The sequence below is a fragment of the Chiloscyllium plagiosum genome, chromosome 8, assembly GCF_004010195.1.
Source record: "Chiloscyllium plagiosum isolate BGI_BamShark_2017 chromosome 8, ASM401019v2, whole genome shotgun sequence".
Taxonomy (NCBI): domain Eukaryota; kingdom Metazoa; phylum Chordata; class Chondrichthyes; order Orectolobiformes; family Hemiscylliidae; genus Chiloscyllium; species Chiloscyllium plagiosum.
In genome coordinates, this window is record NC_057717.1 from 8,025,671 (window position 1) to 8,039,941 (window position 14,271).

A 14,271-nucleotide genomic window follows, 5' to 3' on the forward strand; every position below is an offset into this window, starting at 1 on the left:
TATTAATGATAGGGATTAGAGCAATGGGGCAGTCATTAATTGTCTGATGTTTTGTCTGTGTGTGTGCAGGACACACCCGGATAGTTTCCCACATTGTCAGGTAGGTCCCAGTGCAATATCCCTGTAGGAACAATTTGAATGGAATGTTATCAGGGCCCACATCCTTTGCATTATCCCATCCCTCAAGCTGTTTGGCTTTACCACACACCGTGAATCAAATTAGCTGAAGACTCCCATCTGGAGAAGACTAAAATAGATCATCTCATCGACACTTCGGTCTGAACATTGTTGTGAATGTTTCATCCTTAGCTTTTCTATTGTTGTGCTGGGCCCTTCCATCGTTGAGGAAGGCGATATTTGTGGATCCTATTCCTCCAGTGAGTTGTTTAATTGACCACATAATTCACGCTGATTGCATGTGACAGAATTGCAGAAATTAGGTCTGATTTGTTAGTTAGATCTGTCTGTCATTGGCTGTTTATGCTATTTGGTGAGTAGGGGTCCTGTTTGGTAATGTCACATCATTGTGAGGTATGCCTGGTGCTGCTCTTGACTGGCCATCCTGTGTTCCTCATTGAACAAGGCTTTATCCTCTGGCCTGATGGTCAGGGTATTGTGGAGCACATGCCAGGCCGTGACAGTGAAAATTGTGCTGGAGCACAATTCTGCTGCTGTTGGTAACGACCCGAATCACATCACACACGCCAGTGTTGAGTTCTAGGTCTCTTTGAAATTTGTTCCATTGAGCATGGTGATAGTATCTCTCACGTGTGCTCATGTGTATACACACTCTCTCACACTCTCACTCTCACTCTTACTCTCACTCTCACTCTCACTCACAATCTCACTCTCTCACTCTCTCTCTCTCTCTCACTCACACACTCACACACTCACACACTCACACAATTCACACAATTCACACACACCCACACACTCACCCACTCACGCAATTCACACAATTCTCTCAATTCACAATGTAAAAGTGGGATTTTGTCTATAGAAATACTGTGTGTGGTAGTCACCTTTCCCAATACGGTCATCGATCAATGTGCCTGCAGCCGGTAGGTTGGTGAAGATAAGGTCAAGAATGTTTCTCCCTCTCAGTCGTTTCCTTCCCACTCAGTGCAGACCCAGCCTTGCAGTTATGTCCTTTTAGACCCGACCATCTCAGCAATGCTGCTGTTGAGCCCCTCTGGGTGGTGGTTTTGAAATGGCCCACTCTGTATACCTTCTCCAGCTTTGTCACTCTCTCAGGGCTTCCATCAGGGGGACACTGATCCATCAGCTGAGGGAAGGGAGTCAGCAGGAGATTTCCGTGTCAGTGTTTGATCTGACACAATGAGGTTTCGTTATGACACATTGTTGCTTGAGGAATCTGTTGGTGCCTCTCCCACATTTAGCCCTAGCCCCCAGATGTAAGAAAGGAGGGATTTCCAGTGTCTGCCGGGGTTTTTTTGTCACTATCAATCGAATGGCCTCTTCTATGCTGTATGACACCCACTCTATGACTCTTGTGATTGGACAGTCCAAGGTCTCACTCCTTCAGTTCCTACAAGTCCTTGTCTATTCCACAGACTTCTACAATATTTTCTCCATTAAGACATTGCATAATTCCGTTTTTAAACTATCTACGTGTATTTCTGTATCTTTCCCTGTCATCTCCTCCAGCTGCAACATCCATTTGTATCTCAGTAACCCTCCGTATCACTACAATCTTTATCTAATCCAATCTTATCCCATCTATCGCTGTAAATTCCGCCAACCCCTACACTCCTCCGGGTCTCTCTCTTCTTCAGCTGCTTCATCTTTCCCCATATTCTGTAAGTGAATTTAAAAATATCCCGCTAACCTATTCTAGCATGCACAGGCCACGCTATCTCTGTAAAATCTCCAGCCTTGCATTCCTCTCTCTGTAACATCTCCAGACTTGCTTTCCTATCTCTGTAACATCTCCAGTCTTGGTTGCGCATCTCTGTCACATCTCCAGCCTTGTTTTCCTATCTCTGTCATATCTGTAGCCTTGCTTTCCTCTCTCTCTGTAAAGTCTCCAGCCTTGCTTTCCCATCTCTCTGTAACATCTCCAGCCATGATTTCCTCACTCTGTGTCACATCTCCAGCCTTGCTTCCCTCTCTCTGTAACATCTCCAGCCTTGCTTTCCTATCTCTGTAATATCTCCAGCCTTGCGTTCCCATCTCTGTAATATCTCCACCATTGCTTTCCTATCTCTGCTTTCCTTGACACCTCAGTGATTTGGTTTTTATGCACCTCAGTGAATTGGTTATATAGCTGCTCCTGTATTTTCATCTTCCTGGGGCTCTATAAAATATCCCCAGCAGTGTGTCTCTCATCATTTGGACACTAATCTCGACCCATAAAGCCTCATTTGAAGACACGTCCAAGATCTCATCCCTCCTTACTGCAGTAACTGTTCCTTAATTAATGATGCATCACCACCTCCTCTTCAACACCCTCTCCTGTCCTGCCTATAGTTCCAGTGCAACAGAATACTGAGTTGTTAGCCCTGACCTCCATCAAATATGCCTCTGTGATGGCAAAAATGTTCCACCTCCACATGTCAGCTCATGCCATTGTCACACCAGTCTGTCCGATAATACACCCTGCATAATTGTAAGGTGGAATATAACACCTGGAATTCTCTGTACTTCGGAGTTCCTCAATCATTCACTATTTGTAATTAGGCTGCCCAAACCATGAACCAAAATTGTAACTCTGGGACTGAATGGCTATTTGTTGAATTGTAATTTCTTTTTTAAAAATGTATTTATCAAGTGCAACTTTCCAGAAATGAGCAGTCAGCTTCTCATACAATGAGTCCTGGTGGTTAATTCCCTGCTCAGTGTGCAGAGGGGACAGCTCTCAGTAATGGAGAAAGTGAGGACTGCAGTTGATAGAGATCAGAGTCGAAAATTGTAGTACTGGAAAAGCACAACAGATCAGGCAGCATCCGAGGAGCAGGAAAGTCGATGTTTTGGTCGTAAGCTCTTTATCCGGAAGGCATTGTTGCATTCTTTTTTTTTTAATTCTGTGATTCGCAAGATGTTGGGGACCATACTTGCTCAGGAAGGCAGCACAGTATATTGCACTGAAATGGAAAGCAGTCAGTCAGTTGGTTGGACAGGGTGTAGACAAGTTGAGGGAAAGTATAGACTGATTGAAGTACAAACATAAGGATAGATAAATCCCCTAGGCCAGATGGGGTATACATGAGGTTACTCCAGGAAGTTGTGGAAGAGATTGGTGTGCCTTTGATGATGATCGTTGTGTCTTCACTGTCCACTAGAGTGGTGCCAGCTGATTGGAGTGTGGCATATGTTATTCCCTTGTTCAGGGAAGGGAATATGGATAACCCTGGGAATGACCGAACAGTCAGGCTTACATCAGTGGTGGGCAAAGTATTGGAGACGCTTCTGAGAGACAGGATTTACAATTACTTAGAAAACGATAATTTGATTAGAGATAGTCAGCATGGCTTTTTGAGAAGCTGGTCATGCCTCACAAACCTTATTGAATTATTTGAAGATGTGAAAAAAACATGTTGATGAAGGTAGACCTGTAGATGTGGTGAACACGAATTTTAACAAGGCAATTGATAAGGTTCCCCATTGTAGGCTCATTCAGAAGGTAAGGGAGAATGGGACGCAGGGAAATTTGGCTCTCAGGATACGGGCATGGTTGGCCCATAGAAGATAGAGGAATGTAGCAGATGGAAAGTATTCAGCCTGGAGCTCAGTGACCTGTGGTGTTCCACAGGGTTCGGCCCTGGGACGTGTGCTGTTTGTGATTTTTATAAATGACTTTAATGAGGAAGTGGAATGGTGGATTAGTAAGTTTACCGAAGACATGCAGGTTTTTGGAGTTGTGGATAGTGTGGAGGGCTGTTGTAGATTGCAACAGAACATTGACAGGATGTAGTGCTGGACTAATAAGTGGCAGATAAAGTTCAACCTTAAAAAAGTGTGAAGTGATTTGTTTTAGAAGGTTGCATTTGAATACAGAATACAGGGTTAAAGGCAGAATTCTTGGCAATGGGGAGAAACAGAGGGATCTTGGGGTCCATGTCCATAGATCCCACAAAATTGTCACCCAAGTTGATAGAGTTGTTAAGAAGGTGTATGGTGTGTTGGCTTTCATGAGCAGGGGGATTGAGTGTTAGAGCAGAGAGGTTAATGCTTAGCTCTAAAAAAGCTGTGGCTCAACCACACTTGGAATATTGTGTTCAGTTCTGGTTGCCTCATTATAGGAAACATGTGGAAGCCTCAGAGAGTGTGCAGAGGACATTTACCAGGATGCTGCCTGGTTTGGAGTGCATCTCTTCGCACAAACTTTGAAAATCTTAGGAAGAAAATTTGAGGGAGCCAGGGCTTTTCTCCCTGGAGCGAAGAAGAATGACAGCTGACTTGATAGAGGTGTACAAATGTTGAGAGACAAAGATTGGATAGCCAGAGTCTTTTCCCATGGCAGAAATGGCTATTCTCAAGGAGCGTAATTTTAAGGTTGCGGGGGGGTTTTGGAGGAAGGTTTCGGGGGGCTGTCAGAGATAGCTGCTTTACACAGAGTATGGTGGGGTTGGACTGCACCGCCAGTGATAGAAATAGAGTCAGATACATTAGGGATAATTAAGTAGACTCTTGGATAGGCACATGGAAGCTAGTGCATTGAAGGTTATGGAGGTTAGTCGGATCTTAGAGTAGGATAAAAGGTCGGCAAGGCATTGAGGGCTGACGGGCTCTTATTGTGCTGTACTATTCTATGTTCCAAGTTTCTCTCAGCTGGTGACTTCTCATCAGTTCGTGAATGTGTGAGGGAGTGTGGTGTGTGAGGTCAGGAAGCTGGAAGGGGCATGAGGCCAAGACTTCCAGTTATGGTGTGTATGGTTACAGTCAGCTGAGTGCCAGCACAATATGTGTGGTTACCTAAACCAGACAAAATCCACCAAGTTTAGTTATTAAACTGATTTTTGGTTTATCGTTAGCTCCTGGTTTCTTCAGATACATTCTGTTGGGTGACCAATGTATTAATATCTGACCATCCACAGGCAGGTACAATTTTATTTTGATACTGGGTTAATGTGAAGGTACATTTATTGGATATAATTTCAGAGGATTCACTGTGAGACACAAGATGCTGTAGAAAGCTGTCAATTGTGAACATTTTCACACAGTGTCTGGACCAGGGAGCAGATGTAGGAAGTATGGGGAACATGCCAGATGTCAGCACCGTAAGCAATACCATGTGATTCTGACACTCCATGTCCATACAATGCTCTCTGGGTCATGCTCTGACTGAAGATGAATTTGTAAGACCTGGTTCCTGACCAAACATTAGAATCTAATTTAGACAGTATTTGTAACTACACTGAGAACATTGATAGGTAAACACAAGGACTGCAGATGCTGGAAACCAGAGTCTAGATTAGAGCAGTGCTGGAAGACCACAGCAGGTCAGGCAGAATCCGAGGTGCAGGAAAGTCGACGTTTCGGGCAAAAGCCTTTCATCAGGAATGGTGACTGATAGCCTGTTGGCTAGTTTCCTCCTGCCCAAGGTGGAATCCAAATGATTTGAGGCGGTTGTTTGGGCCGCGTTAATGAAGGTTGCGAGGTCGGTGGGGGCGGAAGTGACGTCATCGTCGGCGGCGTCTGCGGCTATTGCCGCGGGCACTGTAGCGGCCGCGTGTGTAATGGCGCCGAACTGGTTTCGGAGGCCGATGGAAGTTTCTACTGAACAATAACTGCATCATCTCTGAAAACAATTAAGTTGGTTCTATATTGATGGAACTAAAATGTAAACACCTAACAACCTTTTATGATACAAAAGTAAAGAGTGCGTGTTTTGTTTTATACCAAAAATAAAATGTCTGATTATTTTGGTGATCACAATTACACATTGAAAGCCAGTATTCAAATGCATACATTGTCGCTATATCATTTACAAAGTGGTTGACCTCTGACTGATTGCATATTCAGAGTGAGCAAGCAATTGAATTATCGATAGAATTATCATTCTGACACATTTATATGTAATCAATCGATTTAATTCTCGCTGAAGTATGTGAGCTTCAGCTATTTGCCAACAATTCTATTAGTTTTAAAATAATGACAGACCAGATCTAAAAGTTGAAGTTCTGAATTGGAGTAAGGCTAATTTTGATTATATTAGGCAAGAACTTTCAAAAGCTGACTGGAAGCAGATGTTCGTAGATAAAAGGGCAGCTGGAAAGTGGGAAGCATTCAGAAATTAGGTAACGAGAGTCCAGAGACAGTATATTCCTGTTACGGTGAAAGGAAAGGCTGGCAGGTATAGGGAATGCTGGATGACTAAAGAAATTGAGGGTCTGTAAAGAAAAAGAAGGGAACATATATCAGGTACAAACAAGGTAGATTGAGTGAACCCTTAGAAGAGTACAAAATGCAATATGAATATATGCAAGGTTTGTGAAGGTTTGTAGCACAGGTTGATGTTTAGGGTGTAGGTTTGTTTGCTGAGCTGTAGCTTTGATATCCAGTCGTTTCATTACCTGGCTAAGTAACATCATCAGTGGTGACCGACAAGTGAAGCAAAGCTGTTGTCTCCTGCTTTCTATTTATATCTTTCTCCTGGATGGGGTTCGTGGGGTTTGTGGTGATGTCATTTCCTGTTCATTTTCTGAGGGGTTGATAGATGGCATCTGGATCTATGTGTTTGTTTATGGCATTGTGGTTGGAGTGCCAGGCCTCTAGGAATTCTCTGGCATGTCTTCGCTGAGCCTGTGTCAGGATAGATGTGTTGTCCCAGTGGAAATGGTGTTTTTCTTTTCATTCGTGTGTACGGCTACTAGGGAGAAAGGTCGTATCTTTGTGTGGCTAGCTGGTGTTCATGTATCATGGTGGCTAACTTTCTTCCTATTTGTCCTACGTAGTGTTTCTGGCAGTCCTTGCATGGAATTTTATAGATGACGTTGGTTTTGTCCATGGGTTGTACTGGGTCTTTTAAGTTTGTTAGTTTTTGTTTGAGAGTGTTGGTGGGTTTGTGCGCTACTAGGATTCTGAGGGGTCTTCGTAGTCTGGCTGTCATTTCTGAAACTTCTTTGATGTACGGTAAGGTGGTTAGGGTTTCTGGCCGTGTTTGGTCTGCTTGTCGTGGTTTGTTCTTGAGGAATCTACGCACTTATTTTTTGAGTATCCGTTCTTCTTGAATATGTTGAGTATAATATGAGTATACTTAAGAGATAAATCAGGAGGGCAAAAAGAGGACATAAGATAACATTGGCAAATAGAATTAACGAAAATCCAAAAGGATTTTACAAAGACATTAAGGACAAAAGGGTAAATAGGGAAAGCATAGCGTCCCTCGAAGATTAGCTTGGAGGCCTTTGTGTGGAACACAGGAGTTGGGGGCGATACTAAATGAGTATTTTGCATCAATATTTACTGTTGGAAAGGACATGGAAGATATAGAATGTCGGGAAATAAATGGTGACAACTTCAAAAATGTTCATATTACAGAGGAGGATGTGCTGGATGTCTTGAAATGTATAAAAGTGGATAAATCCGCGGAACCTGATCAGGTGTACAGAGAACTCTGTGGGAAGCCAGGGAACGGCTGGTCCTGTTACTGAGATATTTGTATAATCGATAGTCATAGGTGAGGTGCCAGAAGACTGGAGGTTGGCGAATGTGGTGCCAAGGTTTAAGAACGTTGGTAAGGACAAGCCAGGGAACTATAGACCAGTGAGCCTGACAGCGGTCGTGGGCAAGTTGTTGGAGGGAATCCTGAGGGACAGGATGTACATGTATTTGGAAAGGCAAGGACTGAGTAGGGATAGTCAGCGTGGCTTTGTGAGTGGAAAATTATGTCTCACAACCTTCTTTGAATTTTTTGCAGAAGTAACAATAATGATTGATGAGGGCAGAGTGGTGGATGTGATTTATTTGAACTTCAGTAAGTCGTTTGACAATGTTCCCGATGGGAGACTGGTTAGTCAGATTAGATGTCATGGAATAGAGAGAGAACTAGCCATTTGGATCCAGAACTGGCTCAAAGGTAGAAGACAGAGGGTGGTGGTGGTGTAGGGTTGTTTTACAGACTGGAGGCCTGAGACCAGTGGAGTGCCACAAGGATTGGTGCTGGGTCCAATACTTTTCATCATTTATATAAATTATTTGAATGTGAGCATAAGAGGTATTGTTAGTAAGTTTGCAGATAACACCAAAATTGGAGGTTTAGAGAACAGCAAAGAAGATTACCTCGGATTGCAACAGGATCAGATGGGCCAATGGGCTTAGGAGTGGCAGATGGAGTTTAATTTACATAAATGTGAGGTTTTGGGAAAGCAAATCTTAGCAGGAGTCATACTCCTAATGGTGATGTCCTAAGGAGTGTTGCTGACCAAAGAGACCTTGGAGTACAAGTTCATTGGAAGTAGAGTCATAGATAGATAAGATAGTGAAGAAGGCGTTTGGTATGCTTTCCTTTATTGGTCAGAGTATTGAGTACAGGATTTGGAAGGTCATGTTACGGCTGTACAGGAAGTTGGTGAGGTCTCCTTTGGAATATTGCATGCAATTCTGGTCTCTTTCCCTATCAGAAGGGAGTTGTGAAACTTGAAAAGGTTCAGAAAAGATTTACAAGGATGTTGCCAGGGTTGGAGTATTTGAGCTGTAGGGAGAGCCTGAATAGGCTAGGGCAGTTTTCCCCGGAGTGTCGGAGGCTGAGGGGTGAGCTTATCGAGGTTTATAAAATCATGAGAGGCATGGATAGGGTAAATAGACAAGGTGTTCTCCCTGGGGTGGGGGAGTCCAGACGTAGAGGGCAGAGGTTTAGGGTGAAAGGAGAAAGATAAAAGAGACCGAAGGGGCAACATTTTCACGCAGAGGGTGGTACGTGTATGGAATGAGCTGCCAGAGCAAATGGTGGAGGCTGGTACAATTGCAACATTTAAAAGGCATCTGGATGGGTATATAAATAGGAAGGGGTTGGAGGGATGTGGCCCGGGTGCTGGCAGGTGAGAAGAGGTTGGGTTGGGATATCTGGTCGGCATGGCCAAGTTGGACCAAAGGGTCTGTTTCCATGCTGTACATCTCTATGATTCTCTGACTCTAATTTAACAATGATAATAATTTAATATGCACTGTCAAATAAATAAATGGGTTATGTTATTAAATTGTAACATATAATAAGTTGAAATCTTGCAATTCTTAGAATGAAAAATAAAGAACGAAGAACAAAGAAAATTTCAGCGCAGGAGCAAGCCCTTTAGCCCTCCAATCCTGCACTGATCCAGATCCTCTGGCTAAATCTGTTGCATATTTTCTGAGGGTCTGTCTCCCTGTGCCACCTGCCCATTCTTGTATCTGTCCAGATATATCTTAAATGATGCTATTGCAAAATACTCCAAATATGGTCTAATCAGAGCCTTGTAAAACTTCATAAGTCCTTTCCTGCTTTAATATTCAAGTCATCTCAAAATAAATACCATCGCTATATTTGTCTTTCTGACTGGATAGGCCACCAGGAACAATGAACACATGACGGACATTAATAAACTTACCAAGGAGTTCTAAAAATGAATAATGATTAAAGCATGCTGGGAAATGGATCCCAGCCTTGAGTAAACTCTCTGCTAATCTAAATGCTGCAGAATCCAGACAGGCTGCAGCTCCCCACAGACGGTTTGCAAAGAAAACCTGACAGCTACAGACCCTGCAATACCCACCTGAAATTGAACTTGAATGATACAATGGAATGTCGCCCTTGGGCCATCAATATGCAAACCCCTGGTTGAGTCTGATTGATCAGGGTAAATGAACTTGATCATTCCATTGGAAGATCTTCCATACCCTCCCAAGGGCTTGAAGATTTAGAAGGATAAGAATCACCTCAAAACTCCACAGAGTGCGGCAACTGGAGAATAACCACTGAGAAAGAAAACAACTGCAAGACCATCGGAAGAGTAAGAAGGCATCACCACGTGAAGCCCGGCCAAGTTCTAGTGTGGTGGTACACAATCAGCCAAAGTTAAGTTAAAACATAAGACAGTTTGCAGTATTTTTCATTACTTTATATTAGACTTTATTGAACTAACATTGAGTGTGCTCAATAAACAAATATTATTGTTTGTAAGAGTTGACTCAGTTCCTTTGCTGAATGGAATAATTTAAGCAAACTGTGCGGCAGATGCAACACCTTCCGAACTATTGACTCAACCTGCAAATTTGCCTGGAGACAATCCTGTACTAGAACTCACAACTCTCTTTGCTCTTCAGACTTATGAATTTTCTCTCCATTTATAAAATAGTCCATGCCTCTCCCCCTCCTCACAAAGTGCATCACATCAGGCTTTCCCAAGATGAACTCCATCTGCCACTTCTTTGCCCACTCTCCTACCCTGTCTATATCCTTCTGCAACCTCCTTGCCTCCTCAATGCTGCCTGTCCTTTACCTACCTTTGTATCATCTAAAAACCTCGCCAGAATATCCTCAGTTCCTTAATGTAGATCGTTAATGCACAAAGTAAAAAGTTGTGGTCCCAACACTGAGCCATGCGGAACACAAGTTGTCATTGGCTGCTATCCCAAGAAGGACCTCTTTATCCCCAATCTCTACTTGCTGCCAGGGAGCCAAGCTTCTGCACACACTGGTAACTTACCTCGAACAAATTGGGGCCTTATTTTACTCAGCAGCCTCCTGTGCGGCACTTTGCCAAAGTCCTTCTTGAATTTCAAGTGGATAATATCCACTGGCTTTCCTTTGTCTCACTTGCTTGTTGCATCCTCAAATAACTTTTACAGATTTCTGAGGCATGACGTCCTCTTGATGATACCATACTGACTTTGCCCAATTTTACATTTCACTTGCAAGTATTCAGAATCTCATCCTTCACAATGGATTCTAGGATCTTACACATGACTGAGAGGTTAATTGGTCTGTCACTTTCTGCCTTTTGCCTTATTCCCTTTTTAAAGAGGCTGTCACGTTTGAATCTCCCTGATTCTAGCAATTCATGAAAGATCACCAAAAATGTCTCCCTTATTTCTTCAGCTATCTCACTTGGAACTCTGGGATATTGTCCAGTTGGTCCAGTTTATTTACCCATTTAGTTTTTCGAGCAACTTCTCCTAATAAGCTCTGTCCCCTCGCTATCTTGAATTTTTGGGATACTATTCATGTCTTAGATTAGATTAGATTACTTACAGTGTAGAAACAGGCCCTTCGGCCCAACAAGTCCACACCGACCCGCCGAAGCGCAACCCACCCATACCCCTGCATTTACCTCTTACCTAACACTACGGGCAATTTAGCATGGCCAATTCACCTGACCTGCACATCTTTGGATTGTGGGAGGAAACCGGAGCGCGTGGAGGAAACCCACGCAGCCACGGGGAGAACATGCATACTCCACACAGTCAGTCGCCTGAAGCGGGAATTGAACCCGGGTGTCTAGCGCTGTGAGGCAGCAGTGCAAACTACTGTGCCACCGTGCCGCCCACATTTCACGTCACATTTCACGTCTTTCACTGTGAAATGTGACGTGAAATAATTGTTCAGTTTCTCAGCCATTATTTGTTCCCCATTACTATATCTACAGCATCGTATTCCGCGGCCAACGAGCATTTCTGCCTCTCTTTTGTCCTTTACATATCTAAAGAATCTCTTACAGTCTTTTATATTACTGGCTAGCTTACCCTCATATTTAATCTTCTTCCACCTATTCTTATTTTGTTGCCCTCTATTGGTATTTGTAAGCTTCCAAATCCTTTGGTTTCCCACTGCCATTTGCCATGTTATCTGATTTCCCTTTTGCTTTTGACGCTATCCCTGATATTCCCTGTCAGCCGTTGTTGCCTCATCCTCCCTATACCATGCTTCTTTTAGCTTGGGATGAATTTCTACTGTGTCTCCTGAATTACTCCCAGAAACTCCCGCCATTACTGTCCCACTGTCTTTCCTGCTAACCTACTCTCCCAGTCAATTCAACCCAGTTCCTCCCTCATGCCTTTGTAGTTGCTTTTATTCAGCGGTAATATTGTTAACTCTGATTCTACCTTCACCCTCTCAAATTGAAGAGTAGGTTCAATTATATTATGATTACTGCCTCATAAAGGTTTCTTTACCTTAAGATCCCTTATCAAGTCTGCCTCATTGCACAATTCTAAATCCGGTATTGCCCGTTCCCTCGTTGCCTGCATCATAAGCTGCTCCAAAAAGCCATCTCATAGACATTCCACAAATTCCTTTCCTTGCAAACCACTGCCAACCTGATTTTCCCAGTATACCTGCATATTGAATTCCTCCCAATCATTGTAACTTTGCCTTTCCTACACATCTCTTCTACATCCTGATGTGACATCCACCCCTGCTCCTAACCACGGTTTGTGGACCTGTACATAACTCCCAACTATGGTTTTTCACCTTTGCCGTTCCTCAATTCTAACCACACAGATTTTACACCATCTGTCCCTACTTTGAGTTTTGGGAACTGAGTGATGGGACTGCAAAACACTTTAGCATTGTCACAAGTTTATAGTTTATACATTATTTAAAAATATTACATTGCCAATTGAATTGGAATGTGGCCACAATCTATTTCTTAGGCCAAATGTTCTGTGTGTGCTTTGGAAGAATGCAGACTTTTGAAACTGTTAGAAAAATATCATATGAAGAGGACTTGAGTCTATAAAGAGATTAAGGTGGGTCAAGTGAACAGAGAAATATTGTTGTATGGAGCATCGTAGGATGTATTGTCTGTGCACTCAAAGATAGTGGCGGATTGAATTGAAAGGCAGTGTATTATTTTAATGGAGAGATTGGCTTGAGGCGCAGAAGAACCGGGCACCTGAATTACAAAATAAAAACTTTATGTGTGCATAAAGTTTTGAGGATGGTAAAATAAATGTAGACATTTTCGGAAATAGAATACATTCAAAATCAGGGAAAAATTTCTTCAGTTTTGCAGAGTAGTGGCAAGACCACATCGAGAGAACAATGGTCATCCTGACACGCAAATCAGTCCAGAGAAGATTCACTCAACTGACTCCTATGTGGAACGTTTATTTCAGGTGGAAATCTTGAACTGACTGACTGTGGATTTGCCGGAGTTTAGGCGAACAACATGTGATCCTGGTGACCCCAGGATATTCTAAGTAGTCTTTTCATGTTGAATTCTGAACCATATTTCAGCTTGTGTGAGAGATTACCAGGAAGGGATGGACTATGAAACTGAAGGTTATCTCAGTTAAGATGTTGGATATTTTAATCCTCTCAAAGTGACGTGTATTTGTGAACTCTTTTCCAGATAGCAATGGAGGATAAAACATTGAATATTCCTAAGGCAGAAGCAGGCAGATTCTTGACTAACAATGATGCACTAACATTGTAAGGGCAAATGAGGAATGTGTGATTGATGTCACAATCAGATCATCCACGATCTTATCGCATGACTGAGCTGTATTGGTGACTTACCCCTGATGCTACTTTCAGCATTTCTGTTGACTTTAGATACTGAAAAAAATATGAGATGATTCTCATGAACATGGAGACATTTCCTGTCAGATTTTTGGGCACAGGTTTCATATGTGACTTTTAAACAGCACTCAAAAGCACTCAGGGAAGTTTCGTGGTTTTGGAGAAAGGTCAGGAGCATCGGGCAAAGGAACACTAACAGATATGTTACAAAGAGAGAAATGGGGTTCTGATCCATTTGATAGAGAAGGCAGAATGATATAGCTTCAGGTCGGTGTGCTGTGTGACCATGGAGATTGCATTCCTCAGCACTTGATGCTCACAAGCAATGGAAATATTTAGACTACATTCTTTGTTTTCAACAATTAAAGTGATAGTCATACAGCATTTAAACAGGCCCTTCAGCCCAATACATCTACACCAGCCAGAAAACACCAATGTACATTATTCCCAGTTACCTGAAGACGTATAGCCTACTATGCCCTGGCTGTTTTTGCTTAAATGCTGCATTGTCTTTTTATACACTTAATGGTAAGGTCCTAGGGAGTGTTGCTGAACAAAGATATCTTGGAGTGCGGGTTCATAGCTCCTTGAAAGTGGAGTCGCAGGTAGATAGGATAGTGAAGAAGGCGTTTGGTATGCTTTCCTATATTGGTCGGAGTATTGAGTGCAGGAGTTGGGAGATCATGTTGCGGCTGTACAGGACATTGGTTAGGCCACTGTTGGAATATTGCGTGCAACTCTGGTCACCTTCCTATCGGAAAGATGTTGTGAAACTTGAAAGGGTTCAGAAAAGATTTACAAGGATGTTG